Here is an 11352-nt window from a genome sequence, read left to right as displayed (position 1 = left end):
TTCCAGAACTTCTTGGGGTTAGACCCATAGAGAGAGAACTGCTCCTTAAAGTAACTAACTTTGGCCTTTCATTTAGCTTTGCGCACTTATTTCTCATTTGCCTGAACGAGAGCCAGTCAGCCTGAGTATGCGTGTGCCGAGCCTTTCGCCAAATGCAATTCTTGAGGTGGAGTAACTCTGCAAGATCACAGTCGAACCAGGGGCTGAACCTGTTTTTAATTCTCATTTTCTTTATGGGGGCATGTAAACAATACCACTGAAAATATCAAAAAAGAAGGTGCAAGCGTCTTCGAAAGAGGGGATCAAGCTGATTCTATACCATTTTACGGAGGCCAGTTCATGAAGGAAGGCTTGCTCATTAAAGTTTTAACAAGGGTCTATGGCAAATCAGGACAGGTCGTTTCACTGAGCAGCCATTACGAACACAGGCTGTAAAACAGTGATCACTAAGGTCATTAAAGAAAACACCAGAATGATACCTATCAGGATTATTTGTGAGGATAACATCGGGAGAGTAGCCTTTGTGTTTGGAGTCATACCTTGTGGGATTGGTAATAATCTGAAAAAGATTTAGGGAGTCCGAATGCTTTAGGACTTGGTCAGGTGGTTTAAGCATGTCCCAGTTTAAGTCACCTAGCAGGACAAATTCAGACTTAGTGTAAGGGGCCAGGAGAGAGCTTAGGGCAGGTAGGGTACAGGCCGGTGCTGATGGAGGCCAAAAGTCTGTGTAATCAATAGAGAGTCAGAGTCCCGAGGCTACACAACTATAACTTGTAGTAATCATGGTTGACTTGTAGTAATCATGTGTGTGTGTGTGTGTGTGTGTGTGTGTGTGTGTGTGTGTGTGTGTGTGTGTGTGTGTGTGTGTGTGTGTGTGTGTGTGTGTGTGTGTGTGTGTGTGTGTGTGTGTGTGTGTGTGTGTGTGTGTGTGTGTGTGTGTGTGTGTGTGTGTGTGTGTGTGTGTGTGGTATGCTTACAATCTCCCACAGGATGACAATGTTTTCTCCCATGATGATGAAGATTCCCAAGGCTTCCACGCATGGATCTTCTCCACTGTCTGCTGCAGCACCAGGTTGGCAACACACACACAGAATAAGACAACGACTGTGACGATTGTCCTCACACAACTTTTTTAATTGAACTTTTTCACCTGGGATGCTTTATCTGGACACAGACCTGCAGGACCTCCTCTGACCAAACAAAATAGCTAAGTAACATTATGCCTTCTCCTTTCAGTAGCATATGCCTGTCTCAAAGATTAAACCATGCAAGTCTAAGTATACACGACCGGTACAGGGAAACTGTGAATGGCTCATTAAATCAGTTTTCAATGTCAGCATGTCCCTAACTTCATGGAGCACAATCACGTCAGAGAAATATGTTACCCTTACCCGAGAAGATGAGGATAAGGAGGGAAGAGAGATGAGGAGCCATGTGTAGGTTTGTGTCTGTGTGCTATATATTACCTGTGCACAAATGCGTTTGTCAAGGACCAAGGCACCAAAGACAATGACTTTTCTTATACATCACTGTCTGTAACTCTTTTCATGCTTCTGTTTGTCTGCACCTTCTTCCCTCATCGGCAGAAAGTAATGCATTATATGGGCTAGTTGTAACCCAAGGCTCCCAGTCACCTCAATTTCCTTAATTTTTTAAAACTTAAATGTTAATTCATTTATTTTTCCAATAAATTTACACTCTGGGAACAAAGCACCTAGTTACAGAGGAGGCCTCAAAACGTCAAACGTTCTGTTATTTTATCCCATTACAAAGCACGTCTATGTGTAACATACTGTTTCACCCGCCTCTTAGTACAAAACTCTAAACAGATCACCAAAAAGGCAGTTGTTTCAAAACTCACATTTACAATTGACTAAGTACAACACACAAAATCATAGTCACTTTTTCACCAGACTTAATCAGTGTTTCATCTAAAAGTATCTCAACATGCTCTTAATTGATGATCACTTAAACGTTTGGTTAACCGATAAATTTGCCCTTAACCAGCATCGCCTGCCTGTCATGCTGGCTGCAGAAGGACCAAGGGTGGGGGTTGTGAAGGCTGCTGTAAGCCCCATCCAACAGCTGCATGTTGGGGTCTGACAGGACAAAGTCAGGGCTGTCCTGAAGAGCTGGATTTTTTGTTTTTTAAAGTGACATCTAAATGTGTTGAGGTACAGTAGCCTACAGCACTATCATGGCTAGTTATGTCAATCATATTTTCCTCAGCAATCAGTTCATGATTTTTCCAGATGAAGACGGAATTGTAATAAAAAATAGCTGAACCTCTGACCGAAATTGCATATTTTATAGGTTTAACAGATCACATCTGGTTACCTTCTGATCCAAGGTATAGTTTTGTAATACTGGAACGTAGGCCTGCTCTGAATAGGGAGGGACATTGTCACCCTCTAACTAACTAACTACCATAATTAACTAACGAACTAGCAACTACTTTGCAGTCATCTGTGTAAATGCAGTACCTTATCTAAACACAAGATGGTGAAATGGACCTTCAATACAGTATATTTTCATCCTGAAATAAAAACAGAATGCAAAAAACTCACACACACTAAATGATTTAATTCTGATAAAACCGTCATTGAAAATATGGCATTTTTCTTTAAATATGCTTTACATGGTGGCCGTCATGATCTTTTTTGGTCTAACTATCGTGTTTTCTATCTGCTATACACCCAGTGTGAGCAGCCTTTAGTGTAATATTATTAGGCTTCACAAAGTGTTTCATTGGTCAGTATCATTATTGAAAAGGTCAGCTCATTTCTGAAACGCAATCTAATAATCAAATTAGCTGCTATCAAAACAATGTTTCAGATAATAGACTAGCCTTACAGAGGCCAAATAAACACAATACAGCAATATAGCTCTGTTACATGTTTGAAAAAAATAGGTTGCCTGCGAAATGAACTGTTACCGTGAACTTGTTGATGGTCAAATGTGGTCCAGATTTATTGATCCTTTTCACATCCTCCCACCACAATGTACTACTACCATAATTAAGCAATAAGGCACGAGGGGGTGTGGTATACAACAGGTGTAGACCTTACAGTGAAATGCTTACTTACAGGCTCTAATCAACAGTGCAATTTTTAAGTAAAAAAAAAATGTATTAGGTGAACAATAGATAAGAAATAAAAACAACTGTAAAAAAAAGAGTGAAAAATAACAGTAGCAAGGTTATATACGGTGGCGAGGCTATATACAGTAGCGAGGCTATATACAGTAGCGAGGCTATAACAGTAGCGAGGCTATATACAGTAGCGAGGCTATAACAGTAGCGAGGCTATATACAGTAGCGAGGCTATATACAGTAGCGAGGCTATATACAGTAGCGAGGCTATAACAGTAGCGAGGCTATATACAGTAGCTATATACAGAGGCTATAACAGTAGCGAGGCTATAACAGTAGCGAGGCTATAACAGTAGCGAGGCTATATACAGAGGCTATATACAGTAGCGAGGCTATATACAGTAGCGAGGCTATATACAGTAGCGAGGCTATAACAGTAGCGAGGCTATAACAGTAGCGAGGCTATATACAGTAGCGAGGCTATAACAGTAGCGAGGCTATAACAGTAGCGAGGCTATAAACAGGCACCGGTTAGTCGGTCTGATTGAGGTAGCATGTACATGTAGGTATGGTTAAAGTGACTATGCATATATGATAAACAGAGTAGCAGTAGCGTAAAAGAGGGGTTGGCAGTACACAATGCAGATAGCCACGGGTAGCCAATGTGCGGGGGCACCGGTTAGTCTAGGGCGGCAGGTAGCCTAGTGGTTAGAGCGTTGGACTAGTAACCAAAAGGTTGCAAGATTGAATCCCCGAGCTGACAAGGTAAAAATATGTCATTCTGCCCCTGAACAAGGGAGTTAACCTACTGTTCTTAGGCCGTCATTGAAAATAAGAATTTGTTCTTAACTGACTTGCCTAGTTAAATAAAGGTAAAAAAAATAAAAAAAATAAAAAGTTGGGCTAATTGAGGTAGTATGTACATGAATGTATAGTTAAAGTGACTATTCATATATGATAAACAGAGAGTAGCAGCAGTGTAAAAGAGGGTTTGGGGGGGCACACAATACAAATAGTCTGAGTAGTCATTTGATTATCTGTTCATGAGCCTTATGGCTTGGGGGTAAAAACTGTTGATAAGCCTTTTGGTCCTAGACTTGGCGTTCCGGTACCGCTTGCCATGCGGTAGTAGAGAGAACAGTCCATGACTGGGGTGACTGGGGTCTTTGACAATTTTTAGGGCCTTCCTCTGACACCGCCTGGTCAGGTTCTTGATGGCAGGCAGCTTAGCCCCAGTGATGTACTGGGCCGTGCGCACTACCCTCTGTAGTGCCTTGCAGTCGGAGGCCAAGCAGTTGCTGTATCAGGCAGTGATGCAACCAGTCAGGATGCTCTCGATGTTGCAGCTGTAGAACCTTTTGAGGATCTGAGGACCCATGCCAAATCTTTTTAGTTTCCTGAGGGGGGATAGGCTTTGTCGCAACGCGAGGTGCCTGGATGTAGCCCTTAGCATATTGGCCATATACCACAAACCCTGAGGTGCCTTATAGCTTGTCACACCCTGATCTGTTTCACCTGTCTTGTGCTTGTCACCCCACCAGGTGTCTCCTATTTTCTCAGTTATTCCCTTAGTATTTTTTACCTGCATTTTCTGTCTGTCTGTTGCCAGTGTGTCTTGTTTTGTCAGGTCTTACCAGCATGTTTCCTGTTTCTAGTTTTCTAGTCTTACCGGTTCCGACCTGCCTCCCTGCCCTGAGCCTGCCTGCCCTGAGCCTGCCTGCCCTGAGCCTGCCTGCCCTGAGCCTGCCTGCCCTGAGCCTGCCTGCCCTGAGCCTGCCTGCCCTGAGCCTGCCTGCCCTGAGCCTGCCTGCCCTGAGCCTGCCTGCCCTGAGCCTGCCTGCCCTGAGCCTGCCTGCCCTGAGCCTGCCTGCCCTGAGCCTGCCTGCCCTGAGCCTGCCTGCCCTGAGCCTGCCTGCCCTGAGCCTGCCTGCCCTGAGCCTGCCTGCCCTGAGCCTGCCTGCCCTGAGCCTGCCTGCCATTCTGTCCCTTTTTGACTCCCCCTTGGACTACTAACCTCTGCCTGCCCCTTTGTTATAATAAATATTCTGAGAACCGAACCATCCGCCTCCTGTGTCTGCATCTGGGTCATATCCTGAGTCCTGTTATTGCTATTAAAAACTGGTTGCCAATGTAATTAGAGCATTACAAACAAATGTTTTGTCATACCCGTGGTATATGGTCTGATACACCACGGCTTTCAGACAGCATTCAGGGCTCGATATATACCACGGCTTTCAGACAGCATTCAGGTCTCGATCCACCCAGTTTATAATTTCCAATAATAGGAGAGGAACATGGTGGATAGTATGGGCGCCCTGTAGTCGAGTGTAGGCAGACGCTCGAGAGCGAAAGAGACAAGAAGGATTACAGAAAGAAAAGGTCAATTGTTGTTATTGTGGTGTTTTCCAAGTTCTCCCATGTCGCCCCGCTCATCTGAACACTCCATTGGTTTCCAGTTGAAGCTCATATCCACTACAAGTCTATGGTACTTGTCTACGGAACAGCAAGAGGAACTGCCCCTCTCTAACTTCAGGCTATGCTCAAACCCTACACCCCAACCTGAGTACTCCATTCTGCCACCTCTGGTCTCTTTTCCCTCCCACCCCTACAAGGAGGGCAGCATCCACTCAGTACAGTCCAAGCTCTTCTTTGTCCTGACACCCCAATGGTAGAACCCTTGAAGCTAGGACATCAGAGTCCCTGCCCATCTTACGAAAACATCTGAAACCCTACCTCTTCAAAAAGCATTTTAAATACTCCCAAAGAACCCCCCAACATTTTTAGAATTACATAGCAAATATTCAATATTGTTAACAAAGTCACCCTGCAAAGATAAACATACCTCATAATGCCAGTGAGTAGCCTATACTGCAAAACCTTGTGTGTTTTCAAAGTCTAAAATGTTAAGTTCTATAAGTAATCTGCATTTTGTTATAAAAGGTAGTATAATATAGGCTACTGCTTGATTTCTGCTGATTTTGTGATTGATTGATTGCTTGCTTGATTCATTGATCAATTGAGTGATTGGCTTCTCTAACACAACTGCATTGCAGAGACATTGCGTCAGACCGGCGTGAGCTGGCACGGCTTGGCTTCACCAGGGGTATCCTGAATTGTTCCCAGAGTAAGTGGCGCAGTGGGGCCGATTACTACGCTGGCATGGACATTACCTACTAGGGCATTGAGGCTCACAAGTCGCCCTCCTTCGACATGAACGTAAACTTCTACCCCGCTGCAGAGTTCACACACAGGGCCCTCAGCAGCAGAGAGGAGGGGGTGTGTGTTACTCCACAAACACACATAAATACATACACACAATCAGCAGAACCTTGAGTCAGCACAATCCATTAACCTGCAACATTTCAGGCGGGTCCCCCCTCGAATGGGGTAGTTCAAGCAGGCACACACATGCACACACCTACACACATTCACATCTGCTCACATGTAGCGGACATAAAACAGGCTCATGGTCTCGTGATAATGTAGCCCTGTGACTTTCTCCAGTGGGGGACCAGGGTTCTGATCCCGCCTGTGACACAAACACACCTAAACAAGTACTCAAGTGTACAAGCTCTACAAATAATCATAAGCTGTGGATATGTTCAGATGTTTGTGTGTACTTGTGCATGACTATTACCTTGGAGGTAAACACGTCATTCTCCCTCTCTCTTCCCCTCCCCCTCTAGGTAAGGTGCTGGTCCACTGCGCGGTGAGTGTGAGTCATTCGGCCGCGCTGGTCCTGGCCTACCTGATGTTCTGTCAGAACTTGACCCTTGTATAGGCCATCAAGACGGTGAAGGATCCCTGCGGCATCATCCCCAAACGGGGTTTCTTTAGCCAGCTCAACTGCCTGGATGGCATCCTGGCTCTGCACTCCCCCACCTCTCCAACCTCACCCTAGTGCTATCAGGCTAACATACTAACAGCGCTAAAGGCACTACTGTAGAGTTGTAATAATGATAACCCAACTAGAAAATAAGGATAATCCATTTTTTAATACCATAAAAATATGTATTTATCTGGTTATAACAGAGACCAAATGGTCAGAATCTGGTTTTAGGACCAGTTTGCAACCAGAGGACATGTGCCAAAAATTTCAAAATCTGGGTGAAAGAGAGCGCCACCATGTGGTGGTCTCCGATAGAGGTGTCGGTTTAGAAATAGATGCAACTGTCCTGGCTTCCCGATAGAAATGATCAGTAGAACACAGGGATACATTTCACACTTTATTTCCATACACCAAACAGACACACACATGGCAAACAGAAAGAGGACTGATGATAGTGAATAGTGATAGTGGTTTTCAAATCAATTGTTATTGGTCACATACACATATTTAGCTAATGTTATTGTGGGTGTAGCGAAATGTTTGTGTTCCTAGCAGTAGTATCCAACAATATATATACATCAGATTTGCCAAATGGAGGGCGAGGGAGAGCTTTGTATCCATCTCTGTGTGTGGAGTGAAGGTGGTCGAGAGTTTTTTCCCTCTGGTTGCACATGTAACATGCTGGTAAAAATGAGGTAAAACTGATTTAAGTTTCCCTGCATTGAAGTCTTGTTTGCTTATGGCCTTATACAGCTCGTTGAGTGCGGTCTTAGTACTAGCATCAGTTTGTGGTGGTAAATAGACAGCTATGAAAAATATAGATTAAAACTTTCTTGGTAAATAGTGTGGTCTACAGCTTATCATGAGATACTCTACCTCAGGTGAGCAAAACCTCAAGACTTCATTAATATTAGATTTTGTGCACCAGCTGTTATTGACAAATAGACACAGACACCCTTGTCTTACCGGAGGCAGGTGTTCTATCTTGCCGATGCAGCATAAAACCCAGCCAGCTGTATGTTATTCATGTCGTTGTTCAGCCACGACTCGGTGAAACATAAGATATTCGAAAATGTTAATGTCCTGTTGGTAGGATAGTCTAGATCAGAGTTCATCCAGTTTAATATCCAATGAAAGCACCCCGACCTACGACCCCTATATCTCCACCTCTTCTTCATGCGAATGACTGGGATTTGGGCCTTGTCCGGTGTCTGAAGTAAATCCTTTGCGTCCGACTCGTTAAATAAAAAATATTCGTCCAGTACGAGGTGAGCAATTGCTGTTTTGATATTCAGAGGCTCTTTACAGGTCATAAGAGACAGTGGCAGAAACATTATGTACAAAATAAGTTACAAATAAGACGAAAAAACACACAAAATAGCACAATTGGTTAGGAGCCCTTAAAACGGCAGCCATCTCCTCCGGAGCCATTATTATAAGAAGGCTAGTGTTTGGAATGTTGTATGGAATTGATGACAAGTAAGAGTGATTGATTGTTTAATGCTTATATTTACACCAATTCTGAAAAAATTCCTGTTATATGATTATGAATACCTCAAGTAGCCTATATGTGTGTGACACATGCTCTGTAATGTGTGGTCTCCTCTCATACTCTTTGGCTGCATTTACACAGGCAGCCCAATTCTGATATTTTGGCCAATTTTTGGCAAACGAGCCGATCTAATTCGTCAAAAGACTACTGCACACAGAAACCTCGTCAAAGCATAATACAATTTACTCAAATACCCTGTTTCATGAGAATGAATTGGCTTTGGTTATAACCTGGTTGTAACCTACCAGTCTGCTCTTCCAAGTTAAAATTGTCAATGTCTACAAGAAAAACGAATAGGAATGTGTGTTTAAAGCTATTCCAATCTATTCTACTCCACTCCTGTTTCCTGTGTTTGTGTGAGTGTGAGTGTGAGTGTGAGTGTGAGTGTGAGTGTGAGTGTGAGTGAGTGTGTGTGTGTGTGTGTGTGTGTGTGTGTGTGTGTGTGTGAGTGTGTGTGTGTGTGAGTGAGTGTGTGTGTGTGTGTGTGTGTGTGTGTGTGTGTGTGTGTGTGTGTGTGTGCGTGGGATGGATTACAGTGCCGGGTCGAGGCCAGAGTTGGTAACTGATATTATTTCATGGCTCTCTCCAAGTTGCATCTCTCTTCCTGACCTCATTGAAGACAACCCTGCCCAGTGACATCCAGATGTGCCAGGGTTGAGCCACATGCAGCAGTCATTATTTGTATCCCAGTTAGAGGAAAAATAGGACATGACAGATTTTTGTTTCCTTCCACAATTCACACTTCCTGTCACAGGATGGCACATACTGTATGCTTACTATGCTTACATCACCACTACACAGAATGTGTGTATGGCTCTATTGTCCATGATTACAATTGTATTATATGGATGGTTGCAGCTTTATCCCACACTAAAGCTGAGTGTGCTTGAATGCAGTTTGTGTTGTGTATAATGGTTATTTTTTGGTGCCAAGGTCATGTATAAATTGCCTGGCTGGGCTGTGGAACAGTGGAATTGTTAACAGGCATTACCTGTGGGATGCAGGGATTATGGTGCTTTAACTCCCTGCTATCAACCAATCAGCATCCAAGATCCAAACAACCCATTTAAAAAAAGTCTAAAAGTCTAATCTAAAGTCTAATCATCCTGGCTGGATAATCGTACCCTGTGTGGGTGCAGGCCAAACAGTGCCGGTTACACACTTGATTCAACTGATAAACATCTTGATTGAAGAATATGATACTTTGAAACATGTCACGACTTCTACCGAAGTCGTTGCCTCTCCTTGTTCGGGCGGTGCTCGGCGTTCGACGTCACCGGTCTTCTAGCCCTCATTGATCCATTTTTCATTTTCCAATGGTTTTGTCTTGTCTTCCCACACACCTGTTTTCAATCCCATTCATTAACTGTTGTGTATTTAACCCTCTGTTTCCCCTCATGTCTTTGTCAGAGATTGTTTTATTGTCAGTGTTGTTTATTTGTTGTATTGGTGCGCGACGGGTCCTCGTACCCATGTTTTTTCATGTCTATACTATTTAGTGTTATGGAGCATGTTCTGTGGACAGTTATTAAAAGACTCCATTTACACTCTATTTTCGACTCTCCTGCGCCTGACTTCTTTGCCACCTATACACACGGCGCTGACAAAACAGGTATGCTACCGCTGGGCTGGAGCAAAAGTCTGCACCTACACCAGTCCTTTGAGCATTAGATTGGACACCACTCCTTTATAGGGTCACGGGCTACAATGTAAGAATAGATTGTACACAGATACTGATGTCTGGTTGACATTATAGGTCAATAAGTTGGAAATGGATTCATTTAGCAGCGCAAAACAGTCTGCGAACCAGGGGGTTAAAACATTCAGCCATGCAGGAACCAAACCGGCAAATCTGAAACATCCTGATTAATGTTTTTGTTGTCAATGATATGTGGGTTCCTCTTTCTGACATGTAGCAGACAGTAGTACAAGGCCAATGATAATTTAATTCATACGGCTAAGGATAATTTCCTGCTCATAATTGGTACATAGTTGGTACTTAGTTGGTACACAGCAGTGTTTGGTCTTCATGGTGGTTCAAGTTCTTTGATGTTTCATGAGGTTGGTATAGTACAGTCACTTACACTGTATGTTTGTTTTATATGTACAGCAGGTTAATTAATATGCCTAATATACAAGTTTGTCTTAATTTCTAACAGCTGCACACTGAATATATAGAATCCGCTGTCTGAACTTCAAGCTGGTTCAGATTGGTACATGCCCGCATCTCTTAACCTTTAAGGGTGGGGGTGGAGAGAGGATATGAAGCTAATTTGAGATCAAAAGAATTGGCCCAGAAGATAAAGAACATAAATGAACAAATATAGATATTGTGAGAGCAAGGTAGTGCTAGTTGAAAATGAAAATAATAATAAAACAAATATTGAATTGTATGAAACGTATTGAAAATGGTATTGAAAAACGTATTGAAAATGGTTTTGAATGCATTCAATTGATGTTTGCATCAAATCTTAAAGTTTATTTGGTCAAACAACTTATTTTCACTCTCGGTTCTTGGGGTTCGTTCTTGTCCTTCCTTTATCCACCTTCTTTCAAGTCATCTTTTCTCTCCACCGAGTTTGGGTACTCCATTGACGTGGAGGTGGAGTTAGGGGGGATGTGTGTGTCCAATGAGCCACAAGGGACTGCATAATCAATAGATTACTTGCACCACGTCATAAAACAGCTTCCTGGTAATAAAGGTCATGGTGATCTGCTTCCAGCGAACTACTTCCTGTTTTTAGCTGTTGGTTGCCTATATTGAGAAACACTCTTTTCACGACACTTTGATACAGCTATGACTGGAAGTTACTTTTACGTAGCAGGTTTTTTTGGCTCACTATTCCATGTAGAACTGGTTTAACTCAACAACATTTGTGG

Source organism: Oncorhynchus tshawytscha, linkage group LG33 (genome assembly GCF_018296145.1).
Source record: "Oncorhynchus tshawytscha isolate Ot180627B linkage group LG33, Otsh_v2.0, whole genome shotgun sequence".
Taxonomy (NCBI): domain Eukaryota; kingdom Metazoa; phylum Chordata; class Actinopteri; order Salmoniformes; family Salmonidae; genus Oncorhynchus; species Oncorhynchus tshawytscha.
Note: the sequence above shows the minus strand (reverse complement) of the source record.